At 53.9% G+C, this 24649-nt stretch overlaps 1 protein-coding gene across 8 annotated transcripts in view; it reads left to right on the top strand.

Moving 5' to 3' along the window:
- Positions 1-24649, top strand: part of KANSL1L (KAT8 regulatory NSL complex subunit 1 like) — a 3925143-nt gene that overhangs the window by 1657373 nt on the left and 2243121 nt on the right. The window lies entirely within an intron of this gene.

The following is a 24649-nucleotide window of genomic DNA, read 5'->3' as shown; positions in this document are numbered from 1 at the left end:
ATTAGCTTCATACATATGGCCCTAAGTGCCTTCTGTGAATACCAAAATGAGTAAGTGCCTTCTGTGAATACCAAAATGGCAGTAAGCTTAGGATTTTGTCTTAAGTTAGTTCTGTGAATTGGGCCCTATATACCAATCAATGGAATGCGAGAGGCCCACTATAACGTGTTATATGATTGGTATTTATACCCAACAAAACGAATCTTCCCTATGACCTCAGACTTCTGCTGGAGGGGATGCTGGTTGCTGGGGGATAAGGCCCTTTTGGTCAGACATATTGGCACTAATCATAGATATCCTGGGCTACCCCATACCCATACCTACAGACCCAGGCTCGACACTGTTGGGCTTACGGTCAGACATCTTAAAACTTCAAACAGTTAATGACAGATCCATCCTATGGTTGTACCTGGTGCCAGCAAAAATAGCATTGGCAGCAGCTTGTAAACAGAAAGATGCACCATCCATGACTCAGTGACACTAACGCTTGTGGCAAGCCATCACTATGGAATGGCTGGCGAGTGTAATATCAGATTCCTGGGAAGGAGTGAAGGTAAAGGATGGTGATTTAAAAATACCTGGCTGGTGGGTAATGGCTACTATATTCTGACCCCTAGTCGGTATGATTCAAATCAGGGGAAAAAATTTGGCTTCAGGGATTCAATGTTCCCGAATACCTAATGGTCAACATGTTTCTAGCCTACCCCTCTCGGCTATTCTCAAGGACGTAGTGTATTAAGTGTCTGATACCTAGTTCCACTCCTGTAGGTGCCTACTAATCACAACATTCAGAACTACTTCATTCTTAAGTATTTATAAAGGTGCATATGTATTTAATACCACCTGAACTTGTATTTCAATAATTCTGAAGGAGTTAAAGTGAAAAAACAACAATTAAACTCTCCCATGTCGGGATTGCTGCTGCCAATGGGCGTGCCCCATATCCAATAAATCCTGGGCGCACCTCCTGGGTGAAGAGACAAACCAAATGTGACTTTGTCTACACACACAATAGTGATTACCAGTGGTACGTCTAGTGGGTAATAATAGTCACAAACGTGTTGTGGTATTCTCAAAAAAAAGACACACAACATATATAATTCACACACTCTGTTTTAAGAAATTGTATAAAAGTTTGTATAAAAAGTTCAGGGGGTTTGAAAAAAAAAGCCTGCTTCTCGCAGTAACTATGGTGTTTTGGTCTAAGATTAGGATTCGGAAGACTCACCTTGTCAAGGTCGTACTTCGCCATTTTACCTATTCTTCCTCCGCTCCAGAACCGCATCTTGTTTGTTCCCGCTGCGGCTCCTGAATAAAATCCACTATGATAGACACGGGACTAGTACTCTGTTTTTCCTCTTTTCCGGGTAGTTCCCGTTTGTCCATATTGCTTCAGCCATTTTGGGAGGTCAACTCTCTAGTCTTCCACGCACGAAACCTAATCTTTTCCCCTGTTTTTAACAATAACGACTAGGGGTCGGAATAAAGTAGTCATTACCCACTAGCCAGGTATTTTTAAATCACCGTCCTTTACCTTCACTCAATCCCTGCAGAATCAACTGCCTCTCAAAAACGTAGTGGTTCCATGTAGTTAGACCGGTCGCAGCACGCTCCGTTCTGTAGCAGAACGGGAAGGGCCATATGATGAAGCATGCCACCAAGGGGTAACCCTGGTGGATGAGGGTTTCACAGAAAACTTTATATTTTCCCTTTTGAAGGAACAAGAACTTCCCTAAAGTAAGGTTGGGTCCTCTATTTTCTGTGTATAATTGTCCTTGGATGGTAGCCCCAGCCCTTATCCTCTGACTCCCCCCTCTTTTTGTATACATAGTTTTGAATTACAGACACCTGAATGCAGCTACACTTACATTTGCAGTACAAAATTCGCATAGTACGGCACTGGTGTATAACATAGTGTGAAAGAAATATGAAACAACACTGGATATCTCAGACAGATTTTTCTGATAAAATATAGGACCTGAAAGCAGGTATTTGACAGCATTTAGCCTGCTCAGTTCTCAAAAACAGTTCTGTTGTTTGCCCCAGGGGTATAAGAATAGCCCAGGGTTGTTTCCAGCCTGAGTTCTAGAACTTTTACAAAATATTTACGAGCAGGCATTGTCCTATGTCGATGACTTATATTTGACCGATGATGACCTTTCTTAACACTTGACAAGAGTAGGTCACATTATTCTGGGATTTGCTCACATGGGATGCAAATTTAATTAAAAAAAATCTAAAATAGTCCACCTCAGTGTCCTATTCTTGGGATATGAGCTGTCAAGTGAAGGCAAAAGCAGGGAAGTGTACGCTTTTACAACCACCAAACACATTGAAGAAACTTCAATCCATATTGGAATTTATAAAGTTCGGTAGAATTTACATTCTAGATTGCGCAGAGCGAGTAAAACCGTTCTTTGACTTGATTAGTCCAGACTTCTCAAGCACACACTGGACAACTGAACACACCAAGACTTTACATTCAGTACATGCTGACAATCTAACTTCAACAACACACACTCGAGTAAACACAAGAAACCTGGCAATCCGTATCATTGTGGGTGCATCAGGATATACCTATGTTACATTCAACAAAGGAGACACGGTACCGGCTGGATATAAATTGCAATCATACACCAATGCTGAAATGTGTTTTGCACCTACAGAAAAGATTCTCACAGCAGTACAGACTGGTGTGGTGGGATAGAGAGCATTGGCTCAGGGGAAACAAATAATTGTTGTGACTCCAGTGCTTGTCACAAAAGCTATTTTTCCAAATGCAAAAGCATTACATCCAAGATAGATGCAGTGGGACAATTCTCTCACCACAACAGATGTTGACTATGGATTTGACTCTACACTACAAACACAAGCATACTTGCAATACGAAAATAAATGCCCTCTGCTTAACAAAGTCATGCCTCTTGATCAGTATGATTACATCATCTAAACTAACGGTTCTGGACAGCCTGCCGTAGCAACAAAACAGCAATACCCAGTAGTGTGCACCGCTCTTAAGGGTAGAATGCAGGATGGAGAATTCCACTCTGAAAAGACATACACACAGTCACTAGGGTGATTGCACAGCGCAAGGGCAGAACTCAGAGCTCAGATTCTGGCCCTAGAGAATACGGATCCTGTAATCCATACAATCATAGTGTGTGGGTCGTATTATTGTGTTCAGTCTTACAATGAGTATCTACACTACTCAAGCCAGATTGGATTGAGAGATTAAAAAGGGTACACTATAAAGCACAAAGAACCTTAAGGGCATGTGGCTAAGCTGAAAGAATACTTGCCATGTACTCTTGAGTCACACCTTGAGTCATCAACGTGTAGGCATACATATTGCAGGGAATTTCATGGCTTACGAAGCCGCAAAAGCAACCGTGCAAGCTGCTGCAGTTGATGCATTCACTCGTTCCAGTACGAGGATAGGTAGAGACATTATGACAGCTGTCAATACTGCACTTGATGACACCTACTTTGTGAAAGATTTTCCAGTGACGTACTCTTACCATTTAAGTTCACAGAACATACCATTTGTTCATACTCCCAGAGTGGGTAATAGAGTAATACCAAATTCAAATCGCAAGTTAGGTTTAATCCAAGTAGCACATAAGGGCCTAGCATCTGCACACACAGTGGTGGCAGCTACAATTTCACTATTGCAGCAACGCTATTGGTGGCCAGGTCTATACAAACAGACCAAAGACTTTGCCCTTAAATGTGACATTTGCCATCAGATGAAGGGTTCCACCATAGCACGCCCGCCACAGACACCTCTATTAATTTTCAGCAAGCCACTTCCTTGTGTTTATTTGGACCACTGTGTTCCCTTACAATAAGATGTGGTTTACAAATACATCTTGGCTGCCGTGAATTCCTGCTCTTGATTCCTATAGGTCTGGCCACAGAGATCGGCTGACGCCCAAACTGTTCATAAAGGATCTACAAGTCTTCATCAGAACATAAGCAGTTGGCACATCCCATTCGGAGCAGGGTCCGGTGTTCACCTCTGAGGCTCAGAGTCACCATGGGAAAATTTGAAGTGACCAAGCAGTACTCCTTCCCTTTAATTAATTAATTAATTAAGTGTTGGACAGGCCCCACGAAGGGCTCGCTCCCTCCCCGCATGACAGGGCCCAGACACCGGCTCTCCGGGGGCTACCCGCAGAAGCAACCCGCAACCCGTCCCCTCCGGGACGCCTGCTCCTGGATATCTCTGTGTCACGGGCACGGGCCCCCGGCAGCCCCATTGCCCGGCCCAGCCGCCATCTTGGACACTGCACCACGCGGCCGCGTGGCCTCAGCTCGACCCCAACCCTGGGCCCGGCCAGGCCCCGCCATCCCGGCACCACCATCCATCCAGGAGGTGAACGGACCACTTGGCAGGCTAATGGGAGAAAGAAGTGTCGATGGCTCTCCCCCGCCAGGTGCCGATCGCCCCCAGCCTCCCCGGGTGCTGGCTCCACCCCCCTGCTGGGTGTCTGGACTCCCTCATCCCGGACCTCCCGACCTCCCAGTGCGAGGGTCCGGACATCAAAGGGCGCCAGACCTATAACCGAGGAGCCCCAGAGCAGGAAGGCAGTTGTATCCTGGAGTCGAGAGACACCGAGAAGAACTCATCCTTGACGGACTGCTGGCGCTGCCGCAGCCCTGCCTTGTGAACTATCGTCCTGCCTGCTGGCGCTGCCGCGGCCTTCTGCAACCTTCATCCTCGTGGGACCTGCTGGCGCTGCCGCGGCCCGTTGTAACTTCCATCTTCGTTGGGACCTGCTGGCGCTGCCGCGGCCCGTTGCCACCTACGATCTCTTCGGGACCTGCTGGCGCTGCCGCGGTCCGACCCGTCCGACCGCCGAGCTCGAGGATTGTGAGCTACCGCCGTTTCACCTCAGTACCCGTAGGTACCAAGACTGTCCCGCTACCCCCTTTCCCTACTAGAGACTAGAATTGAGAGGATCATCGTGTCCTGATCTCCTTGTATCGTACTACCTTACTTCAAGAACGGCCTATAAAAGGTGTTACTCTGATCTTCGTGTGGTGTCCATCTGTGGGGGGGGGAAGTTACTTGTCTGTACGATCGCTGGAGACGGCCCTCACCGGAGGCCTCTCCCCTTGTGCTCGGCCGACCCTCCAGGTCCCCGTCTAACATTGGTGGCCAGCGGCGCGATCCGAACCAACGCGTAACCGTACAGAGAGTAACTCACCCTACGACTAATCCACAATGACGACCAGAGAGAGCGGATCTGCAGAGAAATTCCAGATGGAAAAACTGGAAGAGTACAACCACCGAGAGCTAAAACAATTTTGCATAGAACTAGGCATTGCCACCACCGGTCTGAGCACGAAAGAGGACTTCAAACACGCCCTAGAATCCTGGGCAGAGACAAATATCGCCGGACCCCGGGACCCCGAAGCCCCGGAGACAAACACCACTCTGACGGAAGAAAGGAGAACGGATCTCTCCCGGGAAGAGATCCGAGAACGAGAGAAAAATAGACTACACGAGTTAGAGTTGGCACGGCTCAAATTAGACGGAGAATTGAAACTGGCAGAACAAAAGATGAACTTAGAACACTTACGGCTCCAAGAAGAGCGAGAGGAAAAGCAGAGACAGAGAGAACTCGAAGAAAAAAGACTGGCATACGAACACGAGTGCAAGCTAGTGGAGATAGAAATGCGCAAACAGAACAAAGACCTAGGGGTGCCCGAGCAACCGCGCCCCCCAGGTACTACCGAACAGAAGGTCCACATCCCCAAGGATGTGGTCCGTGAATACTATCGGAACGACGACATACAGCAGTGGTTCAAGGCCTACGAGATCGCCATGACTGCCCACCGGATCGCTCGAAGTGACTGGGGAGCCGGTTGTTAGAAAGGCGACCCGGGGGAGGCAGAAGAGGTCTGACTGACCACCCCTAGGTCAACCCTTCTGTCGAGAAGTAGCCGAGCGTTGCCGAGAGGCCTCCTGAATGAGGGCCCCTCCTAGGATCGTACAACAGAGTAACCACAACACTACAAATGGACACCACGCAGGAGGTCGAGTTCTCAAGCTTTTATAAGTAGTAACGGTTGAGGCTCTTGGCAGTATATACAGCGGGATCGTGGGATCCGTAAAGTCTCGGACAAGGGGGGTAAGGTAGCGGGACAGTCTTACTCTGGGTGGAGGAAGGGATACCCTACGCACAGCTCTCAATCCTCGAGCTGGGGGGTTCCGAGAGGTTCGAGCCGCGGCGGCGCCAGCAGGCTAACAGGATGGTTCAGCAAGGTAGGCCGCGGCAGCGCCAGCAGGCTCTCAGATGGTTGCAGCAAGGTGGGCCGCGGCAGCGCCAGCAGGCTCTCAGGTGGTTCAGCAAGGTGGGCCGCGGCAGCGCCAGCAGGCTCTCAGGTGGTTCAGCAAGGTAGGCCGCGGCAGCGCCAGCAGGCTCTCAGGTGGTTCAGCAAGGTAGGCCGCGGCAGCGCCAGCAGGCTCTCAGGTGGTTCAGCAAGGTAGGCCGCGGCAGCGCCAGCAGGCTCTCAGATAGTCGTTGGGTTACGGATGAGTTCGTCTGGTGTCGGCCGTGACAGCGTCAGCAGGGCTTCCAGTCCAGGATACAACTGGCGTCCTACTCCGGGACTGGCCCAGATATAGGACGGAGGTCCTTTGATGTCCGGACCCTCGCGCCTGGGGGCCGGAGGGGCCGGGATGATGGTGTCCAGACACCCGGCAGGGGGGTGGAGCCAGCGCCCAGGGAGGCCGGAGGGCGATCGATACCAGGCGTCCGGGGACGGCTGGAGGGCCATCGAAACTCCTCTCCCTCCGGGATCTGTCGAGTGGCCACTCGACCACCTGGGTGGACCTTGGTGCCTCGATGTCTGGGCTGCGCTTGGGCCGCGGCTTGGGCCGAGGCCGCGTGGTCGTGACGTGGTGGGCCCAAGATGGAGTCGGGCACAGCCTCGTGCTTCGGTCGTGATGGGCCTACGCTGGGGTCAGGCCGAGGATGGGAATCCGGGATGGTAGCCGGATCGGTGGTGTTGGGGCGTGCCGGGTCGGGCCGAAGGGGCCGCCCGAGGTCCGGAGGAGGGCTGATGTTGTCCTGGGCCCGCCATGCGGGAGGGGTAGGACCACGCCATGAGGCCGGGTCCAACACGCGTCCCCCCCAGCTGAAGGCAGGGGAGAGTCACCCATCTTCTTGGGGATTCTCCTCGCCGAGGCAGAAGAATCTGGACAGGCCGTCGGCATTGGCGTGGTCGTTGCCGGGGCGATGCTCCACAGTGAAATCCATCCCCTGCAGAGAAATGGACCAGCGCAGCAGTTTCGGGTTTTCTCCCCGCATCTGCATCAACCAACGCAGGGGCTGGTGGTCGGTCTGGACTCGGAAGTGGGTGCCGAAGAGGTAAGGCCGGAGCTTCTTGAGTGCCCACACCACGGCAAAGGCTTCCCTCTCGATGGTACTCCACCGCTGTTCCCTTGCCAGGAGGCGTCGGCTGATGAAGGCCACAGGCCGGTCGATTCCTTCGGGGTTAACTTGTGACAGGACCGCCCCGATGCCGTGCTCCGAGGCGTCGGTTTGGACTACGAACTCTCTGCTGTAGTCGGGGGCCTGGAGCACAGGGGCGGTGCACATGGCAGTCTTTAAAGTCTCAAATGCTGTCTGGCACGCAGGAGTCCAGTGCACCTTCTGGGGTAATCTCTTTGAGGTCAGTTCGGTGAGGGGCCCCACAATGCTCCCGTAGTCTTTTATAAATCGCCGATAGTATCCGGTGAGCCCCAGGAAGGCTCGGACGGCGGTCTGGGTGACCGGGGGCTCCCAGGCCCGGATGGCGTCTACCTTGGGTTGGAGGGGAGCTACTTGACCGCTCCCCACTTGGTGTCCTAGATAGGTCACGGACCCTTGGCCTATCTGGCATTTGCTGGCTTTGATTGTTAGTCCGGCCCGCCGGAGGGCCGTCAGGACTTCCCAGAGGTGGGACAGGTGCTCATTCCAGTGAAGGCTGTACACGGCAATGTCATCTAGATAGGCGGCGCTGTATTCCTCTAGTCCGGCCAGCACTTGGTTCACTAGTCTCTGGAAGGTGGCCGGCGCATTTTTCATGCCGAAGGGCATCACTTTGAAGTGATAGTGGCCATCTGGCGTCGAGAAGGCCGATCGCTCTTGTGCGCCAGGGGTAAGGCCGATCTGCCAATACCCCGCCGTGAGATCGAAGGTGCTGAGGTATCTGGCGGCCCCTAGGCGATCGATCAGTTCATCCGCCCTGGGGATGGGATGTGCGTCGGTCCTGGTGACTGCATTCAGTCCCCGGTAGTCAACACAGAACCGGAGCTCGGGCGCTGTTCCGGGGGAAGCGGCTTTCGGGACCAGCACAACGGGACTGGCCCAGGGACTGTTGGAGGGTTCGACTACCCCCAGGGCCAACATCTTGGCCACCTCGGATTGGATGCAGGCCCGAACCCGGTCGGGCACTCGAAAAGCTCGTTGTTTCACAGGGGGGCTGTCTCCGGTGTCCACATCGTGGACACACCACCGGGTGACCCCCGGCGTGAGGGAAAACAGATCCGCAAACTGCCCCAGCAGCTTCCGGCAGTCTTGTTGCTGCTCTGGGGTCAGGGTAGAGGAGAGCCGGACCCCCTCGAAGGAGCCGTCTTTCTCGGTGGTGCTGAGGAGATCTGGTAGTGGTTCGGAGTCGTCTTCAGCTCCGTCATCGGTCGCCAGCAGCAGACTCAGTTCAGTGCGTGCAAAGTGCGGCTTGAGCCGGTTAGCGTGTAGAACCCGGAGGGGGTTCCTGGGGGACTCCATGTCTACCAGGTAGGTGACGGGGCTCTTGCGCTCCACCACCTTGAAGGGCCCCGTCCATTTGTCCTGGAGGGCACACGGTTCCACTGGGGACATGACCCAGACTTGCTGGCCCGGCTCGAACTCGATGGACGAGGCGTTCTGGTCATACCAGCGTTTCATTTCCTCCTGACTGGCCTCCAGGTTGGCCTCGGCAAGTTCCCTAAACTTCCGCGTCTGGCTGCGGAGTGTCAGGAGGTACCGGTAGACATCCGGTGGGGCATCTCGAACTGCTGTCTCCCAGCCTTCCTTGACCAGGCTAAGGGGGCCTCGAACCGGGTGTCCGTACAAGAGTTCGAACGGGCTGAACCCTAGGGATTTCTGGGGTACCTCTCGGTAGGCGAACAGGAGGCAGGGCAGCAGGACATCCCACTTGCGCCTGAGGGGCTCTTCTAGGCCCTGGATCATTCCCTTCAGTGTCCTGTTAAAGCGTTCCACTAGTCCATTCCCCTGGGGGTGATACGGGGTGGTGAACTTATATGCGACCCCGCACTGTTGCCATAGGGACCGCATATGCTTCGAGATGAAGTTGGACCCCCAATCACTCACGACTTCTCGGGGGAAGCCGACTCGGGAGAAGATGCTCATGAGGGCTCGGCCCACCACGGGGGCCGTGATGGTTTGGAGGGGGATGGCCTCAGGATAGCGGGTGGCATGGTCCACCAGGACGAGGATGAAGCGGTGCCCCTGCGAGGTGCGAGGGTCCAAGGGCCCTACGATGTCTATTCCCACTCGCTCGAAGGGGGTGGTTACCACAGGGAACGGCTGGAGCGGGGCTTTGACTTTCCCCCCGCTCTTTCCGCTGGCTTGACAGGTCGGGCAGGTCCTGCAGTGGTTCTGTACATCAGTGCGCATCTTCGGCCAGTAGAAATGGGTCACCAGGCGGCTGTAAGTTTTGTCCTGCCCCAGGTGCCCGGCGAGGGGCACATCGTGTGCTAAGTTCAGGAGAAAGTCTCTGAACCGGAGGGGTACAACCAGCACCCGGCCGGCCCCTAGCTCGGCAATCTTCTGCTCACTGTGAAGGAGGTTGTTGTCCCAGTAGACCCAGTGGGACCCCGCGGGGTCTCCAGTGGCTTGCGTAGCGGCTTGCTGCCGCATCCCCTCGAGGGAGGGGCAGGTTTTCTGTTCCTGCCGGAACTGTTCGCGGGTGGGGCCACCTTCTTGGCGCCATTGAGCGAGTTCCGGGAGGTGACTGAGCTTGGTGAGGCCTTCTTGGTCGGGCCCTTGGGGGCCGGGCTCGGTGTCAGCGTCCTCGGGGACGACGGGTGGTGGAGGTGCAGGCCATTCTGGCTCCTCTGTCGGAACCTCTACCGCCGGGGCGGAGGCTCGGGCGGACATGGAGCGGGTGGTCGCACAGACCCACTCGGGAAGGCCTAGCATCCCCAGGTGCTCTCTTCGTTCGACGCCAGCCCATGGGGAACTTTCCAGGTCGTTCCCAAGGAGGCAGTCCACGGGGGCATCGTCGCGGACAGTCACTTTCAGCACGCCCGACACTCCCCCCCACTCGAAGGGGATGCGGGCCATCTGACACATAGTTTCGGAGTTATCTGCGGATCGGACTGGGCATAGGACGTTAGGAAGGATCTGTTCCGGGGTCACCAGATGGCAGCGGACCGCTGTCACGCTGGCCCCAGTGTCACGGAGGGCTTCGGTCCGGCGACCATTGATGGTGACCCACTGGCGGTACTTCTGGGTGTTGCCGGGGATCGGCCCTCGGGGGATCATGTCGTGAGTACCCAGGCAGGCTAAGGTCATGGCGGCGGGCTCCCACTCGGCCTGCTCGTGGTCGTGGTCCTCTTCCTCACTTCTTTCTTCACCTAGGGCAGCTGCCGCGATCTGGCGGGCTGGGGGCCCGGTGGTGCCGGGTCGCTGGTTCATCGGGCAGAGGGGGTCATTCGCATAATGACCCTGTCGCTGGCATCTGTGGCACGTAACGTTCGGGCGGGGCCCCGGCCTGGCTGGGGGGGCCCCTCTCCGGCCCAGGGTGGGCGACGTGGATGTAGGGGATGACCCCTGGGGGACGTCTCGACCCCGGCTCTGGCCTACTCCGCCACCTCGTGGTCGGTGGTTCCCCGGGGACCCCCGGCCGTAATCTCCCATCGTGTTCCGAGGAACTCGGGTGCTCGCCCATCGGTCTGCCTCGACAGCGAGTTTTCGTGGCTCAGTCAATTTGCTGTCGAGGAGATGCTGCCGGAGTTCGATGAAACAGTTATTGGACAGGTGTTCCCATAGAATGAGGTCGACTAATTGCTGGTAGGTGGTGACCTGGCAGCCCCGAGTCCACCCCTCGAAGGCTCGACTGTAATAGTTCACGTATTCCACCCATGTGGTACCGGGGATTTTTTTGCAGTCTCGGAATCGCTGCCGGTACATCTCGGTGGTGAGTCCGTAGCGAGTGAGGAGGGCGGTCTTCATGTGCTCGTACGAGGTCCTCTCGGTATCAGGGAGCTCCAGCAGGGCGTCTCTCCCTTCGTTGATAAACTTCCCCCACAGGCCGGCACCCCAGTCCCTGAGGGGTACTCGATGGGCGGCCATGGCGACCTCGTAAGCTTTGAACCACTGCTGGATGTCGTCGTTCTTATAGTACTCTTTGACGACATCCTTGGGTATGTGCACCTTTGTGTCTACCGGGGGAGGTGAGGTCTTACCCCCGGAGCGGTCAGTCTCGTTTGTTTTGGCTTTAAATTCCAGTTCTTTGAGGACGCGCTCGTGCTCGAGCAGGAGTTTCTTCTCCTCGAGGTCTCTTTGTCTTCGCCTTTCTTCTAGGTCTCCTTCTAGTCGTAGCTGCTCGAGGGCTAGCTTCCTTTCTGCCAGCTGGATCTCTCCTTCTTGTCTGAGTCGCGCAAGCTCCAGCTCGTGGAGCCGGTTCCTCTCTCGTTCTCGGGCGTCTTCGTGGGAGAGGCCCGGGTTTGGGTTTGCGGGTCTCTCTCCCGCTGGGTTCAGCTGAGCCTCCGGGCCTCCGTCCGGGTCCGGGTTATCTTCACTCGGAGGTGGCGCCTCACCGGCGTCCACCCAGGCCTGCAGGGCCGATTTGAAATCCTCTTTGGTGCTTAAGCCAGTGGTAGCGATGCCTAGATCTTTGCAGAATTGCTTCAGCTCCTTGTGACTGTAGTCTTCCATTTTCTCCTTCTGGAATTCTGTGCTCATGGTCGCAGTGGGTTTTTCTGGGTAGCGAGTGAATCACTCTCTGTACGATCTGCGTGGGCTCGGATCCCGGCGCTTGCCACCAATGTTAGAAAGGCGACCCGGGGGAGGCAGAAGAGGTCTGACTGACCACCCCTAGGTCAACCCTTCTGTCGAGAAGTAGCCGAGCGTTGCCGAGAGGCCTCCTGAATGAGGGCCCCTCCTAGGATCGTACAACAGAGTAACCACAACACTACAAATGGACACCACGCAGGAGGTCGAGTTCTCAAGCTTTTATAAGTAGTAACGGTTGAGGCTCTTGGCAGTATATACAGCGGGATCGTGGGATCCGTAAAGTCTCGGACAAGGGGGGTAAGGTAGCGGGACAGTCTTACTCTGGGTGGAGGAAGGGATACCCTACGCACAGCTCTCAATCCTAGAGCTGGGGGGTTCCGAGAGGTTCGAGCCGCGGCGGCGCCAGCAGGCTAACAGGATGGTTCAGCAAGGTAGGCCGCGGCAGCGCCAGCAGGCTCTCAGATGGTTGCAGCAAGGTGGGCCGCGGCAGCGCCAGCAGGCTCTCAGGTGGTTCAGCAAGGTGGGCCGCGGCAGCGCCAGCAGGCTCTCAGGTGGTTCAGCAAGGTAGGCCGCGGCAGCGCCAGCAGGCTCTCAGGTGGTTCAGCAAGGTAGGCCGCGGCAGCGCCAGCAGGCTCTCAGATAGTCGTTGGGTTACGGATGAGTTCGTCTGGTGTCGGCCGTGACAGCGTCAGCAGGGCTTCCAGTCCAGGATACAACTGGCGTCCTACTCCGGGACTGGCCCAGATATAGGACGGAGGTCCTTTGATGTCCGGACCCTCGCGCCTGGGGGCCGGAGGGGCCGGGATGATGGTGTCCAGACACCCGGCAGGGGGGTGGAGCCAGCGCCCAGGGAGGCCGGAGGGCGATCGATACCAGGCGTCCGGGGACGGCTGGAGGGCCATCGAAACTCCTCTCCCTCCGGGATCTGTCGAGTGGCCACTCGACCACCTGGGTGGACCTTGGTGCCTCGATGTCTGGGCTGCGCTTGGGCCGCGGCTTGGGCCGAGGCCGCGTGGTCGTGACGTGGTGGGCCCAAGATGGAGTCGGGCACAGCCTCGTGCTTCGGTCATGATGGGCCTACGCTGGGGTCAGGCCGAGGATGGGAATCCGGGATGGTAGCCGGATCGGTGGTGTTGGGGCGTGCCGGGTCGGGCCGAAGGGGCCGCCCGAGGTCCGGAGGAGGGCTGATGTTGTCCTGGGCCCGCCATGCGGGAGGGGTAGGACCACGCCATGAGGCCGGGTCCAACACGGGTCTATGGGGGAGATTCGTCAATGAAGGCCGGGATGCCCTGCTGCAGCTTCCGGACCATCAAATGACGTCCTATGACCACATGAAGGCCGCCCTCCTCAGTCGATATGGGCTGACGCCCGAGATGTACCGCCAGAGGTTCCGCAACTGCACCCGGATCCCGGGTACAACCTGGATAGAATATGTGAACTATTTCAGCCGAGCCTTCGAGGGATGGATCAAGGGTAGCAACGTAACAACCTACGAACAGCTCTTCAACCTCATTGTGTGGGAGCACCTCTCCAACAACTGCTTCGTCGAGCTCAGGCAGCACCTCCTCGACAGTAAATTGACTGACCCACGGCAGCTCGCCGCCGAGGCTGACCGATGGGAGAGCACCCGAGTGACCCGGAGTGGGCCAAACGAGCAGAACAGAACCAACCAAGGTCATCATCGTCCCCGAGGAGGAGGAGGAGGACAGGGCCGGGGCAGAGACGCCGTCCCGGCCGCTCCCGCCAACAACACCCCGCCCCCGGCCGGCCGGGGCAACCCCCCGATGCGCCCGGGGTTCTGAGCCAACGTTACGTGTCATCGATGCCAGCGAGTCGGCCACTATGCCAGTGACCCGACCTGCCCAAAGAACCAGACCCCCGGACCCCGCCAGGTGGCTGCCGCCGCCCTAGGAGAAGAGCAAGTCTCCGAAGAGCCTGAAGAGTATGAGCAGGAGCAGCCCGAGTGGGAACCTGCGCCATGACCCTGGCCTGCCTAGGGGGAAGAGACCTGATCCCGCGGGCTCCCCTACCAGCCAACACCAGGAAATACAGCCAGTGGGTGAACATAAATGGGCGTAAGGCCGAAGCCCTGCGTGACACAGGGGCCAGTGTGACGGCCGTCCGTTGTCACCTGGTGACCCCAGAACAAATTCTGCCAAACGTTCTTTGCCCCGTCCGATCGGCCGACAATTCGGAGAGCCTGTGTCGGATGGCCTGCGTCCCCTTCGAATGGGGAGGAGTCTCCGGTATGTTAAAAGTGACTGTCCGCGACGATGCCCCCATGGACTGCCTCCTGGGGAACGATCTCGAGAGTTCCCCGTGGGCAGCCGTTGAAAGAAGAGAGCACCTGGGGATGTTAGGCCTCCCGGGCTGGGCGTGCGTAACAACCCGGTCCATGGCCGCCGACACCATCCCTAGATCTGAAGAACCCGAATGGCCAGCACCTCCTCCCCCGATCGCTCCAGAGGGAGACTCCATCCCTACCGACACCCCGGAACAAACCCACGAAGAGCCCGCTCAGCCCCAAGACCTTCCGGACCTGGCTCAGTGGCGTCAGGAAGGGGGGCCCACCCAAGAACAATTCCGGCAAGAGCAAAAGACATGTCCCTCCCTCGAGGGACTGCGACAGCAAGCGCTCGCCCAGGGCGCAGGAGACACCGCAGGGGCCCACTGGATCTATTGGGACAATGACCTACTGTACAGCGAACAAAGAATAGCGGAGCTGGGGGCCAGTCGAGTGCTGGTGGTGCCCCTCCGTTTCAGAGACTTCCTTCTGAACTTGGCCCATGATGTCCCCCTGGCTGGACACTTGGGGCAAGACAAAACATACAACCGCCTGGTGACTCACTTTTACTGGCCGAAAATGAGAAATGACGTCTCCACCCACTGCCGGTCCTGCCCGACCTGCCAGGCCAGCGGGAAGAGCGGCCGCAAACTCAAGGCACCTCTGCAACCATTCCCCGTTGTGACCACCCCGTTCGAAAGGGTGGGAATAGACATTGTGGGGCCCCTGGACCCCCGAACAGCACAAGGGCATCGATTCATCCTGGTCCTGGTGGACCACGCCACCCGCTATCCTGAGGCGGTTCCCCTTCGAACTGTAACAGCACCAGTGGTAGGTCGAGCCTTAATAGGGGTCTTCTCTCGAGTGGGCTTCCCCAGAGAAGTCGTCAGCGACAGGGGCACGAACTTTATTTCAAAATATATGAAATCCCTATGGCAACAGTGCGGAGTCACCTACCAATTCACAACCCCCTATCACCCGCAAGGAAACGGACTGGTCGAGCGATTCAACCGCACTCTCAAGGGGATGATCATGGGGCTGGAAGAACCCCTACGCCGCCAGTGGGACGTGCTACTACCGTGCCTCCTCTTCGCCTACCGACAAGTCCCCCAGAAGTCCCTCGGCTTCAGCCCTTTCGAACTCCTGTACGGACACCCTGTTCGCGGGCCTCTCAGCCTAGTTAAAGAAGAGTGGGAAATGGCCCCCCTGAAGACCCCTCCAGACGTCTACAAGTACCTCCTGACCCTCCGTAATCAGACCCGGCGATTCAGAGAGCTCGCCAAAGCCAATCTTGAAGCCAGTCAGGAGGACATGAAGAAGTGGTACGATCAACATGCCTCCTCCATCGAATTCGAGCCTGGCCAGCAGGTATGGGTGATGTCCCCCATCGAACCTTGTGCCTTACAGGACAAATGGACGGGGCCCTTCAAGGTGATCGAGCGTAAGAGCCCCGTCACCTACCTCATCGACATGGAATCCCCCCGGAACCCCCTCCGGGTCCTCCACGCCAACAGACTCAAACCCCACTTCGTGCGCTCGGAGCTCAGCCTGCTGATGGCTACAGACAGTGGGGCGGAAGAGGACTCCGAGCCCCTCCCTGACCTACTGGGGGCCGGGGAAAAAGATGGTTCAGTGGACGGGGTCCAACTCTCCGAGGCTCTGACCCCGGAGCAGCGCCAAGACTGTCGGGCCCTCCTGCTGCAATTTGCAAACCTATTCTCCCTCACACCCGGGGTCACCCCCTGGTGTCTGCACGACGTGGACACTGGCGACAGTCCTCCTATCCGACACCGGCCGTACCGAGTACCAGATCGGGTACGCACCTGCATCCAAGAAGAAGTCTCCAAGATGCTCGCACTCGGAGTCATCGAACCCTCGGACAGCCCCTGGGCCAGCCCGGTTGTACTGGTCCCCAAAGCTGCGGCCCCGGGCACCACACCCGAGCTCCGGTTCTGCGTAGACTATCGGGGTCTGAACGCTGTCACCCGAACCGACGCTCACCCCATCCCCCGAGCCGACGAACTAGTTGACCGCATGGGGGCGGCCCGCTACCTAAGCATCTTCGACCTGACGGCGGGCTACTGGCAGATCGGCCTCACCCCCAGGGCACAAGAACGATCCGCTTTCTCCACCCCGGATGGACACTACCATTTCAGAGTGATGCCATTCGGCATGAAAAACGCTCCAGCCACGTTTCAACGACTTGTGAACCAGGTATTGGCGGGCCTCGAAGAGTTCAGCGCCGCATACCTGGACGACATCGCGGTGTATAGCCGCCACTGGTTAGACCACCTCCGCCACCTCCGAGGGGTCCTGCAGGCCCTCCAACGGGCCGGCCTCACAATCAAGGCCAGCAAGTGCCAAATCGGCCAGGGGTCCGTGACCTACCTCGGACACCAAGTGGGGAGCGGTCTGGTGGCCCCCCTCCAGCTCAAGATCGCTGCCATCCAGTCCTGGCGCCCCCCCGTAACCCAAACCGAGGTCCGAGCCTTCTTGGGGCTCACCGGATACTATCGGCGGTTCGTAAAGGACTATGGCAGCATTGTGGGGCCCCTCACGGAACTCACATCCAAGACCAACCCAAAAACAGTCAACTGGACTCCCGACTGTCAAGTGGCCTTCGAGAGGCTGAAGGCCGCCATGTGCACCGCTCCTGTGCTCCAGGCCCCCGACTACAGCCGTGAGTTCATCGTCCAGACTGATGCCTCAGACCATGGCATCGGGGCCGTCCTCTCCCAACTGAACCCCCGAGGGAGTCGACCAACCAGTGGCCTTCATCAGCAGACGCCTCCTGCCCCGAGAACAGCGCTGGAGCACCATTGAGCGAGAGGCCTTCGCAGTAGTATGGGCCCTCAAGAAGCTCCGGCCTTACCTCTTCGGAACCCACTTCCGGGTACAAACAGATCATCGGCCCCTGCAATGGCTAATGCAAATGCGGGGGGAGAACCCCAAACTATTGCGATGGTCCATCTCCCTGCAGGGGATGGACTTCACTGTGGAGCATCGCCCTGGCCAAGACCACGCCAACGCGGATGGCCTGTCCCGCTTTTTCCGCCTCGACGAGGAGAGTCCCCAAGAGGATGGGTGACTCTCCCCGCCTTCAGCTGGGGGGGACGCATGTTGGACAGGCCCCACGAAGGGCTCGCTCCCTCCCCGCATGACAGGGCCCAGACACCGGCTCTCCGGGGGCTACCCGCAGAAGCAACCCGCAACCCGTCCCCTCCGGGACGCCTGCTCCTGGATATCTCTGTGTCACGGGCCCGGGCCCCCGGCAGCCCCATTGCCCGGCCCAGCCGCCATCTTGGACACTGCACCGCCATCCCGGCACCACCATCCATCCAGGAGGTGAACGGACCACTTGGCAGGCTAATGGGAGAAAGAAGTGTCGATGGCTCTCCCCCGCCAGGTGCCGATCGCCCCCAGCCTCCCCGGGTGCTGGCTCCACCCCCCTGCTGGGTGTCTGGACTCCCTCATCCCGGACCTCCCGACCTCCCAGTGCGAGGGTCCGGACATCAAAGGGCGCCAGACCTATAACCGAGGAGCCCCAGAGCAGGAAGGCAGTTGTATCCTGGAGTCGAGAGACACCGAGAAGAACTCATCCTTGACGGACTGCTGGCGCTGCCGCAGCCCTGCCTTGTGAACTATCGTCCTGCCTGTTGGCGCTGCCGCGGCCTTCTGCAACCTTCATCCTCGTGGGACCTGCTGGCGCTGCCGCGGCCCGTTGTAACTTCCATCTTCGTTGGGACCTGCTGGCGCTGCCGCGGCCCGTTGCCACCTACGATCTCTTCGGGACTTGCTGGCGCTGCCGCGGTCCGACCCGTCCGACCGCCGAGCTCGAGGATTGTGAGCTACCGCCGTTTCACCTCAGTACCCGTAGGTACCAAGACTGTCCCGCTACCCCCTTTCCCTACTAGAGACTAGAATTGAGAGGATCATCGTGTCCTGATCTCCTTGTATCGTACTACCTTACTTCAAGAACGGCCTATAAAAGGTGTTACTCTGATCTTCGTGTGGTGTCCATCTGTGGGGGGGGGAAGTTACTTGTCTGTACGATCGCTGGAGACGGCCCTCACCGGAGGCCTCTCCCCTTGTGCTCGGCCGACCCTCCAGGTCCCCGTCTAACATTAAGGGTTTCTGAAGCGCTAGAATCGACTCCCGAAGGAGTATCTCTGCGCTGTAGACCGCTGGGGAACCCGTCCTGGCTTTCCCTGTGAGATCGTCCCTACTGGGTATCTCCAAGGTGAAACCAGGCATCCCCGCCGTATGTGGGGGGCCGTTGTGGAGATGAGGCAAGCTAATGCCCAGAGTTGCCGAGTGTGATCCCTGGTTAGAGTAGGCACCGAGGCGACAATTATCGAGTCCGCTGACCCTGGTCCACGACCCTGCCGCGTCGGGAATAGAACCCTGGTCCCGGACCGTCCTCTGCCTCCGGGTCTGCCGCCTCTAACCAGTGAGCCACACCACTCCACTCCCTTACCACCCCAAGGGAAAGGCGGCAAGGGAAAGGAAGAACCGAGGCCTAAAGCAGTCTTAACCATCAAGGATATGAGGATCAAGTCCCAGTTGGGTCCATCACCTATATGGGGGTCCAGATTTTGCCTAGAAAATCCCTGGGTGGTCGGACTCTCTATGAGATCCTGTTTGGGGTTAAGATGTGGGTACCTGACCTCGACAGTCTCATCACAGTGGCGGCAGAAACACCCTTTGACATCAGTGAACGTTTGGCTGTTTTACAGGAACTGAACAGCTTCTGGGACACAAAGAACAATGTCCAAGTAAAATTGTAGACAAAAATAATTTGAACCATTTTACAGAGTGCCTGTACCTGTTCTGGCTGTTGAAGTTACCAGAACTGTACTTTTGCCGCCCCATGCTGGTTGCAGAAACAAGAGAATTGTGTCAATAGATCTCATCAAGTCACATAATGTGAATGGTACTACACAGTAGGCCATGTGGGATCCTAAGTAGTTACCTTTCTCCTCTCACTACTATACAAGAGGTCACGTAGGAAACTTTGATCAACGATTAAGTTTCTACTCCTCTCTGGGGATACCTAGCAACGAAGTATCTATTCTACCTGCTACATCAACAACTACTATACAAACAACTTGTACAGAAACATAGATTTCTATTCAGAAACCCGGCATGGATGGTGTGTACGTCAATGTACCACAGTTCGAGTCAACTCGAAGTTCTGCACAGCCTCCAGAGCTGCCAAAAATAGATCGAACAGCCTTTGGCTACTTAATTGACTTTGATGACTTATTTTCAGATTCATCTGAGCCACGTCCTTCTTTCCAAGGTAGATTGCGTGCATTCTGTTTTTGGCTGGAGAAGACATACTTTGTAGAAGACATGCTTTGTTTGTTCTTGGTTATGCCTTTGGATTACAATTTCATTATTTTTCCTCGTCCTTTGGGTTGGTTTTGTGACAGTCTTTTTCCTGCTGCTGAATGGACACTTTCTCCCTGAACGCTCTGCCGTACAATTGGTGACCTTGGTTTTAACACCCCATTCTTCAGCACACAAATTTCAAAGAGACCTTTCCCTGGTGAACATTTCTGCTGTTCCTGTTCCTGATGGAATTGTTAGGGATAGGGTAGGGTATCATATGAAATATTTTGTCCTACTGAAGGTTTACAAATACCATATTTATTTTGCTTTTCTCTAAATGACATTATCACCCCAGTACTATTTCCAGTGATTGAGACATTGATACAGTTCATGAAATTCTAGAAGGTGGTATTCCCCAGTTTTTAACTGATATGTATGATGGTATGACTAATTATGATGAAATGTTCTGTTTTCAACATTATGGTCACCACTTCTTGCATATAGCATGTACTCCACATGCAGCATTTATTTACAATCAATCAATCAATCATACCATTTGTATAGCGCACTACTCACCCGGGAGGGTCTCAAGGCGCTTGGGGGAGGGGGTATGCTACCGCTCGAACAGCCAGGTCTTGAGTTGTTTCCTGAAGGCGAGATGGTCCTGGGTCAGCCGAAGGTGGATGGGGAGGGAGTTCCATGTCTTGGCAGCCAGGTAAGAGAAGGATCTTCCTCCGGCGGTGGCTCTTCGGATGCGTGGTACGGCTGCGAGGGCGAGGCTGGTAGAACGTAGCTGGCGGGTGGGCGTGTAGAAGGTCAGGCGGTCGTTAAGGTACTTGGGGCCCAGGTCGTGGAGAGACTTGTGTGCGTGGGTGAGGAGCCGGAACGTGATCCTCTTGTCGACGGGGAGCCAGTGCAGGTTCCTCAGGTGGTTGGAGATGTGGCTGCACAATGGGAAACCTGCCCTACACCTCCATGGGGTAGCTCACAAACATTTGCACAGAAATTTGCATATTTCTGTAGTCACAATTCAGCTGACCTAGAATTTTATTATTAAAGGCTTACTCCATAATCAGCAATGAAAATCTGCTCACTGATACAAAACTGATATATTTAGATTCTTTTCTTTCCATAAGGATTTAACTTTTGAAACAACAGTGTTGATTTAAAATCTATTTTGGGAACTAAATATTAGCATGTTCAAGGAAATGAGGCATTATTTAGAGCATGCCAGATATCACGTCAATTGATTTTTCCGAACAAAACTTTGCAACAAACATCAGGTCTTGGCTTGGCTAAGATCAAAGATTTAAATACAACAAATATTACAACATTTGCACGTTTTGCGAACTGGCAACGGTTCACAAATGACATAAAGGAAATATTAGACCCCATGCTTCGTAGTGGTTCATACAATTCTTCAGGGACGAATCAGGGAGGATGGTTAGTGTTGTCCTTAGATACTAACGGATGTCATGCACGTTTCCTGGGTGACACCAAAGGTTTGAATTCAGAAGGCCTGACCTACTTTATGCGCAGACACAGCACTCAGAGTGGTTATAACTTACAATGTTGGGAATTTCTGCCTTGATTGTCTAAAAACCTCAACATTGTCCCAGGAGAAATTACTCTTGTCTCTTCTTTCTGATGACATGGGACTACAGGACTCTTTGTTTGGTCCTCAAAAATCACGTCAGAAGCGCTTCTTCTATGCAGTATTCATTGAAGTGTGCAACGTTTCCCAGCAGGAGACTGCTGAGAGACTGCATGAAATTGACAGGGCGAATGTAGAAAGGGCTCTTGCGGTAGTTGCTAATGGTATGGCTACATTGTCCACTAGGATATACTTTATGGGTAACATAGTGACGTCTGCAATAGAGATCATACAGAATGGCACGTCCTCTTTACAACTTGAGCAGTCACAGTCGTGTTACTGAGCTGGACTCTTCAGACACTTTGTGCTGGTTGCGTACCATGGCCACACCTAATGCCACTTGCCTGTTTTAACCTTATAACTTAACAAAACAGCAAACCATCTTGGCAAATAAGGACACAATATACACTAGGTTGCACATAGAGAAGTTGGAGAAACTGCCCTTTACTGTTGCTGAAATACCTTCCGTGGATTAGATAATCCATGGGTTTATTTCCCAGCCAGTTTCGTCATTTCACTTCTAATACTGTTTACAACACCACCAGGTAGGCAGATATAAAGCGCTGGGAGAATGATATGTGCACAAGTCATGGATCTTGCCTTTTAAATACCGCTTAGGGATGGCCAAGCTGAGGTTTTTCTTTTGCAGAACAGACTGTGAGAATACTTTAGGGCATACCTTAGTATGTAGGGGAGTTTCGCATCATATCACATTCACTGGGCCATGGCAAATTTATCCTGGCATCTGAAGGTTTCTTCACCTGCTGTGATCCATCCGACTTTCAGATTACTCTCGAATGGGAGTTATTTGATGTAGAACGATCAAGGTTGCTGTGGCTTAAGACCGGGAATCGCTTATCTGGTGACTTTCTGCGGTCATGACTTGTTGTTCCCAAGCAATGTTTCCACCTACCTGGACAGTTAGGGAGGCAACACTTGGCCTTAGATAAAGCTTTTGAATGTGCACTTTGATGCTTTGTGCAGACTGAAAGCCTTATTGTTACAGAAGGATGTGCCCTTAGCACCTGCAAAGGCGACGTTTGATCTTCATGTTGCAAGGTCTTTAACTGAGATACAGTGGCTACTCTGCACTAATTTCCCATTACATTTTGGGGAACTTGTGTACTGTATTTTTAACATGTATAATTCTGTGGGAGCGGCTCTCTTTTTCATTACAATTGCTCTGGGTTAGTTAGTTCTTTCCAGACTGTCTTCAAAGTTATTCCATCATTCATACCCTCTGTGCTTGGAAACGTTTTTGGAGGTCTTCTGCTGATTCTGTTCTTGATTTTTGGGACTGTGCTTTTATTTTTTCTGCTCCGCAATGGATGTCCCATCACAAGGCCAAATGGAACAGGCACTTCCACATGTGCTCCTGTGTCGTGAACGCATGATGCTGTGCTTTGGCACACTCTTGCTTCAGCAACTAAATGAACACTGGTTTTTGTACTTTCAGACTGAGTGGCTACCCTGCATGCAGCCTTTATTTCCCTGTCTTCTGTGCACTTTCGAGTGTGCCTTGGACATATGACTAGGAATGCAACTGGTTTATTTTCCGGAGGCTGTCCTACTGGTGAGCCCGTTAAAGCCCAATTTACTGTTGTCCCTTGAAATTGCTGTTGCTTCTGAACCCATTCTACAAGCCCTCCTGGGAAGCTTCTGCTTCTAGCAATCTAGATCTTGGCTCGCCTTCTGCGTATCCCATGCTGGCTGTTCCTCCTGTGGTGTCTGCTGAGGGGGATGGATGGGAACATGTTTGCTCTATGGATTAGATTTGATGGGGGCCTCTGGGAAAATCATCTGCAGTTGCTGGGAACAGTAATGTTTTGTCTACCTCTCGGAACACATAAACAATCTGCCAGTTTCAAGTTGTGGGACTTTTTCAATTTGGCTTTCTTTTAAATGCAAAATGTTTTGTTTTTTGTTTTAATATAACTTATATTTTAAAAATGTTTAGTGGCTTTCACTATGCTCATTGCTATTAAAGAATCGTGATGCTTTTTTAGATTTTAGTGGGTTTTTATACCTATTGACCTTTATATTTAGCATTTGTCTGGGGTTTAGCTTTTATCGACTCACGTCGAAGGGGTGGGTGTCATGTTGTCAGGATAGGCCTGGTAAGAAACACCACCATTACATGCTCATGTTTCTTAAGTTGCTTTCTCTTTTAAACACGGTGACTTTGACATATCTTTGATACGCCCAGGATAACATTCTCTGAATCTGCATTGCTTACAATTCCACTTCATAGGCACACAATCATGACACCTTGAACATTCAGTATTCGGGATAATGTTCACTGCGCAAATGCCATTTTTGGTATTGTCTGGTAGGCGACGAAGCTATCAAAGTAGAATGAACAATTGCTTCCTGACTGGGGTTTCGACATGGCCACATGGTTGCTGTTTATTATATATACAGAACCACTTCCTTGTTTAGGGCAGAGGAGCACTCAGCTAACACTGTGAGTTCACTGCATGTCGGGATTCCAGCTCAGCTGATTCCTGTTTACCAACACGAAGGATGTTCACCTTCACTCCAAGGCTGACAGCCTGATGACACTTCCCCGTAGGTAATGGGGAAAGGAAGGAAGTGTGGCAGATTCCCTACCGTAGGCAAGACTAGGTTAGGGACCGCTAGGTTGGAGTACACTATACACATTATTTATATGCCAGCATATATTCCAGTGAAGAATTGGCTTGGTAGTTTCGTCTGCCCTGTTCCCATGATGCACTGGGCCAGGGACAGACTAATTTGCATATAGCCAGGTTCTGAACTGGGATTGTGCAGTGAGCTAAAAAACGGTGATGGATCAAGCCCTGATCTGTTGACTGGGTAGGAGTGTTCTGATTAACTCAGATACTCTGTCCATCACCACCCCCTTTTTGTAAGCATATATTCTCAGCATTAGCAGAATGGTGGAATTGTTCATTTTTGTCACTATTCTTATAATGCTAATTACACTACTCTTTTTCATTCTACTGATTATCACAGCACAAGTATTTTGTCCAAGAATCACAGTGCTTCAATAAATATTAAAACAACTTGCTGAGTATTTCTTTGAGTATAGTCCAATTGAAAAGGTTCTAGATCGGTCACCATGATTTTCCTTGGTGAGTCAAGATTGTCATGTTCTAGTTTGCACACACATTTGTTACCCTGTTAGGTTTGGGGTGCAGATGGTGCACAGTCAATTAGCAGGACTATAAGATAAGAAATAAGGAGGGTGTGCACGAAATCAGTACGGCCCAATCCTGACATTTATGTTGTCCAACAAATGTACAGTTTTACCGGAAAGGTACAAGCCGTACAACAGCACCCTCCACTACATGAGTCTCACCATCAGGAGGAAAGCAGAGAAAT

This window comes from Lissotriton helveticus, chromosome 3_1, assembly GCF_964261635.1.
Source record: "Lissotriton helveticus chromosome 3_1, aLisHel1.1, whole genome shotgun sequence".
NCBI lineage: Eukaryota > Metazoa > Chordata > Amphibia > Caudata > Salamandridae > Lissotriton > Lissotriton helveticus.
Note: the sequence above shows the minus strand (reverse complement) of the source record. Positions and strands in the feature narration are given on the sequence as shown.